The sequence below is a fragment of the Mastigoproctus giganteus genome, chromosome 3 (assembly GCF_048544385.1).
Source record: "Mastigoproctus giganteus isolate SK-2022 chromosome 3, ASM4854438v1, whole genome shotgun sequence".
In the NCBI taxonomy this organism is placed as follows: Eukaryota; Metazoa; Arthropoda; class Arachnida; order Uropygi; family Thelyphonidae; genus Mastigoproctus; species Mastigoproctus giganteus.
In genome coordinates this window covers 55,051,923-55,057,704 of record NC_143577.1, presented here as the reverse complement: position 1 = coordinate 55,057,704, position 5,782 = coordinate 55,051,923, and the positions used below count along the sequence as shown (strand labels likewise).

The 5,782-nt window shown below is 35.4% G+C and overlaps 1 non-coding gene across 1 annotated transcript; it reads right to left on the bottom strand.

The window, feature by feature from the left end:
* Positions 1–4,203: 4,203 nt before the first annotated feature.
* TRNAI-AAU (transfer RNA isoleucine (anticodon AAU)) lies at positions 4,204–4,277 on the bottom strand. The gene has a single exon. It is a non-coding gene; the product is annotated as a tRNA-Ile (tRNA).
* Positions 4,278–5,782: the final 1,505 nt, after the last annotated feature.

Sequence of the window (5,782 nt, the reverse complement as noted above, 5' to 3'; positions counted from 1 at the left end):
AAACATGAAAAATTTTCCTGAGGTGCGTTTCAGAGGTAAGCGAAATTTGCATGTCTATTCCGAGAAATAGGAACCTTGACAGCGAATGCAATCACAACTGATATTCGTCCAAACTAGAGAGAGAGAGAGAGAGAGAGAGAGAGAGAGAAAAGGGCCTAGTTTATTTTCCCGTTTGGAGAGAGGAAATTAACCAGTCTTGAGTTGTAGTAAGGGCTAAATGGATGTTCTGCCTGAAAACTCCAGTGGGATTTGAATGGAAACTTTCAAACAAAAATACATTTCAGGGATTGCACACATGGTCCACTATAATATTTGCGATCCCTTCCGAGATTCCTTGCCACCTTAGCAATTCAATCTGAAGTGAATCTTATTTCACCCTTTTTTTTTTTTTTTTTTGGAGAAAGCGCAGTTAATAGTGTTACTCTCTCCTCGTAACGCGTAGAAAGCGCCCCTGAATTCAATTCTGTATAGAATTTTATTCACCCAAGATATTTGTTGCCAGTCAGAGTAGACAAATACCTCTTTTCGGAATGAACGGAACTTTTCATTTCAAGGCTTATCCCGCAATAACGGAGAAACCGATCATGTGATACACACAGTATGCTGACTTGGCATACTGACTCCTCATGGTCTTACTTGCCTTGGCACAAATTTTATATAAGCATAATCCAATCCAAATCTTTTTCATATATTTTTTTTTTCGGATGCAACAATTTCTCTAACCGCAGCTTCATTATATTTTTCCATGGGGTTAACATTTCCTATTAACCCCACGGATTCTACTTTACCTCTCCATATATTTTTAAATAAATTTTTGTTTAATTAATTTTCTCCAAATTTGAAATTGTTCGTGATGAATTATAATTAATTGGTAATTAAATTTGTCCATTTTATAATTAAATAATAAAATTATTATTATTTAATTTCTCAGATTCGTGACTGCTTTGTGAATGTCGCCACAGATTTATACTACACTTCAAAGAGAGATGAGTGATCAGTGACATTTTTTATTCTAATTGTATAGACGAAGGAAGCACTGTTTCTCATTCTTTATTGTCTGATCGGCGTGGAAATGAACAGTGTTTTCTTTTTATATTTCATATAAAGTTAATCTATATAAATTATAATTAACAAAAAAAAAAAGAAAAAAAAGTTACTTGATTTTTCATGCAGCTGTGTACACTCCCTTTCTACCTTCATGAAAGGTAAGCTTGCCACTTATGCTCTAAATAAAAAAAATATATATTACTTTTTTTTTTCTTTGTTACAGTCGCAGGAATGATATGTGCTTTGTTTCTTTAAAGGAATTTTTACAATAAAAGAGGATGTGGTTTGTAAAGGAATGCTAGTGTTCTATGTTTTTTTTTTTTTTCTTCCGAGCTGCCCTCTTGTTGAGTTCGATGACCTCTTCACGCTTGAAGTAGAGGCAATAGTTCGTTTTCACATAATGCCTCACAACCACATCTGCATTTCAGGAAGTTGCTGAGTGTGACTATTTCATAGATATTTAAACATTGAAATTTGTACGTGTTAATTAATCTCATTATATTTAGTAAAAAGATTTAATAAAGATTTACTAATATTTAATAAATTCTATTTATTTTAAGTAATTTATTTTATTTTGTGGCACCCCTACTCAATTTTCTGCCTGTTAGACCCGATTTTCTTTCTCTCTCTCTCTCTCTCTCTATATATATATATATATATATATATATATATATATATATATATATATATATATATATAAAAAGTTATATGATAATTATTAATATAACTATAAACAAAATTACAATTGATAATACAAATTATATATATATATATTATATAATAATTTTATTCTTTATAGGTAATAAATAATTTAGTACCTATTTATTTAAAAATTTAGGTACTAAATAAACATCAATTATACCGGTAGATCACCACAAAATTAAAAAGATATCGCACACATTTTTAAAATATATAAATTAAAAAAAAATAATAATAATAAGGTTAAGTAACTTAAACCCAAATTACGTAGTGCCCCTGGAATGTTGTTGCGACACTTTGAGGTGCCGCGGCACCTCGGTTGAAAATCACTGTGATACGCGGAAAATTCGAAAAGCTCAAAATTGCAAGTACCGTTTCCCAGATATACGAGTTTTGTGTCTTCAAGTACAGAACACATTCGAGTTTAATTGATTCATTTATTTAGAATAGGCTAAGAAATAAAAATTAATAAACTATGCGTCCATACTAGTTTTTAACCATTCAACAACGATTGTCATCCAATAGTTGGGGCGCATTACTGCGATAGATGGTAAAGCAGCAATGCGTCCCAACTTTATTTGATTTCAACTATTGAGTTGAAATATAACCTTGATATCTTATATTATTAAACAATGATTTTATTTCAGTAATCCTTAAGGTAGGTGCTTGTTTTTTGTTTTTTTTCGGCATATCCATTACTTGGGTCGTAATGAGCACTTTTTATAGGTATAGGTAATAAACCCTCCCAATCCCCCTCAACCCCGAGAGGGTGTTTAAACATTTTTACATTCTTCGACGGGATTTGAACGTAAGTATCTCTAAACGTGTGGAAAGGGTATGTGAAGACGCCAAGACGTCTTGTACCATGTCTATTATTGTGTGTATTCTTCGGTCGGATTACTGAACGAAAATCCCGACTTTCTAGAAGATAAAACTATTCACCCCTCTCCTGAGACCGACTAACTTGGCCACGGTATGAAAAACGCAAATAAAAATTCATTTCATTTTGTTTCGATGGATTCGAATTCGTCTATCATCGAGAAAAATCATAATAAAATTCATATTTTTTGGGTGAATTTTATTCACCCAAGATATTTGAATCAGTTCTCCCAAAATATTAAAAACCAGTTCTTACAAAATACGTAAATACGTAGAAATAATGGTGAATTTCAATAGGTCACTGTACTGAAAATCTTAAAAATATTCACCTCTCATTTATAACGTGAGTATCCTACCTTCTTAATATACTTCTACAAAATCTAACATTTATCTGTTAAACATATTAATCAATTTCAATTGGTGAGATGCTCAAAATGCAAGAAGGCTTATTTCTTGTTCCCCATTGGGTTCGGTAATTCATATGGTTAGAGGATGTTGCAGCTAACCAAGGGCCTTGATACATAACCATCGTCTGGGAGGATAGCGGCGCAGCCATCTGATATCCTCTAGGAGCTGTTAAAGACCGAATTTCTAAAATGAATAGCATGATAAAATTTTGTCAATTTATACCAGACTTTTTAAATTGAGGTGGTCTTTAACCTCTTTATTTTTAATCCAGCAACCTCTGCATCAGTCGTCAAACATGCTTTCAGAATTATTTTATTAGTTTCTGTTGGAGAAGGAACAGAGTTAGATAATACTGCAATTTGTACGGACTTATATAATTCTTGAGCGTTCTCTATCGACTCAGCTTAGCTTACACTGCAAATAACTGTAACTGATCTTGACCCGATACAAACATTCCCGATTTTCTACCTCACAGTTCTTAACTGATTCTTCTCAACGACGAGAATCTATTTCCCTCCTGAAGTATACTAATCAGATTTTGCTCTAAACAAGGTGTAGTTATCTTACGGGCTTATAGAAGACCAGTCGAGTTATAATTGTGCTGATGGATCACCTGTACTGTAACTCAAAGATTTCGTGACCGATGATGTTTTCATGTTGGAATGCGTTTTTGTTTGTTTTCATTAATTAAGATTGTGGTGCATTTTGTGACAATGGTTAATTCTGTTCTCCTGCTCATTTGTACGCTGTTTATAAAAGAACAAACTGTTCGATCTTAATGATCGGATTTATTTGCTCTTTTATTTACACTCTTCAAACTTAAGAAAAGACGATTCTTTGGTGGTTGCTAACAGTTTTGCATTAATCGCAAAGATGGCATTCATGCTAAAGTGGTTTGAGATTTTTGAACCTTCCATATTCTCACAAATATTAGAGCCTACATGAAAGAGATTTTTCGAGTCTTTTCGACAATATCTAATATTTAGCACTGTACTACTCCCCATATTAAAATATAATAATTCCATTTTCTGGATATACTCCGGGGCGACAACACGGCTAGAGGAATTTACAAGAAACGTCACCGTATTTAGCAGTCACGGATTGAACCCCGAACACTCAAGGCACCATCGCACGTGACCACTCCGCTACGAGCAGTTTAAAAATTGCTAGTGGCCAGAATGGGGATCGAACCCACGACCTTCGCGTTATTAGCACGACGCTCTAACCAACTGACCTAACCGGCCACGTAAATATTTCCAGTTAACAATAAAATTAAATTAAATAAAAAATACTTAAATTAAATAAAAAATACTTCGGTTCTGAATTTTCCAAAATTGATTTGTGACTCTCAGGTTACATTTGGTAGTACCCTTGCTGTATTGGTTACTTTTTAAACTTTTCCTGTTCTTCCTTACAGTACGAAATAATAATAAAAACAAATTAAGTGATTAAATGCGTAACTTTAACAAATGCACGCATTTTTCACTTTTTTTTAAACAAATGCGTGAATTTAATTCACATAATCATTAACACAAGTCGTAATATTATAAAGTAAAACAATAACGTGTCACGTTACACTAAATTGTGTGTGTGTGTGTTCAGCGCCAAAGCAGCTAAGGCTACGAGGCTTTGGTTTATTGTGTTTTTAACTGCGGGTATTTTTCGGTCCGCTTGTTGTAGGAAAAGCAATGCCAAACTCAGCCACGTTGTGAAAAAAGTCCATAAAACTTCCTCGCCTCACTGAGGAGATTTCAACTCCTGCCTTTTCCACTCGGTATGGGAGGATGGTGATTATAACCACTGTGCCGCAAGTGCATTGTACCAAATGCATATGAGTCACCTTGAACATAAATTTATCTGATGCACTGTTTTCTAAACTTTTGAATTAAAATCAGAAGTGTAGTTACTTGTGATTCTCTAATTACTTTGGCGAATTTGTTTGTAACGATGAGCCAAAACATTATGACCACCTACTTAATATGATGTTGGTCCTCCACGGGCAGCCAAAACAGCTCGTACCCAGCGAGGTATCGACGTTACAAGATTTCTAAATGTGTCTTGTGGTATCTGGTACCAACACGTAACCAGCAGATCCTTTAACTCTCGTAAGGTCCGTGGTTGAGACACCGCAGATCGGAGTTGTTGTTCCAACACAAACCACAGATGCTCGATGGGATTGATGTCTGGGGAATTTGAGGCCAGGGCAATACCTGGAAGTCTTCGTCATTTCCACGAACCAGTCTCGAACAATCCGGGCGGTATGGCATGGCACATTATCTTGCTGAAAGACGGCACCCCTAGAGGGGAAGATCGTTGCCATGAAAGGTGTACCTGGTCAGCAATAATGTTTAGGTAAGTGTAAGTGTATTTAGGGTCAGGCGGCACCAGAGGTTCCCCCATCTCCGCGTAGTTTAGGTATGCTGTAAATGCCAGAGATTTAAAAGTGTGTTGGTCTTGGATCGTTTAGTGTCGTGTACCGTTATTCTTCTGGTCGTTTAGCCACTGGACCCCAGTTGGGGGCCCACTTACGCCCCGTGGAGGCAGACCAGGAACCCAGTAGCTTATATATACTCTGGCAGGTCCTGCCACCTAATTTCGGTGGCTAAGGCCTTAACAAAAAACAAACAAAAAAAAAACTCAGTATGAATGAGCACTGGAATTAGAAAAGCCAAATGAGGTTTATGCGGTTTAATTTGGACGAAATTAGGTTTTTGCAGTTTGTGTGGGGTATACGCTGACGTATTAGGCA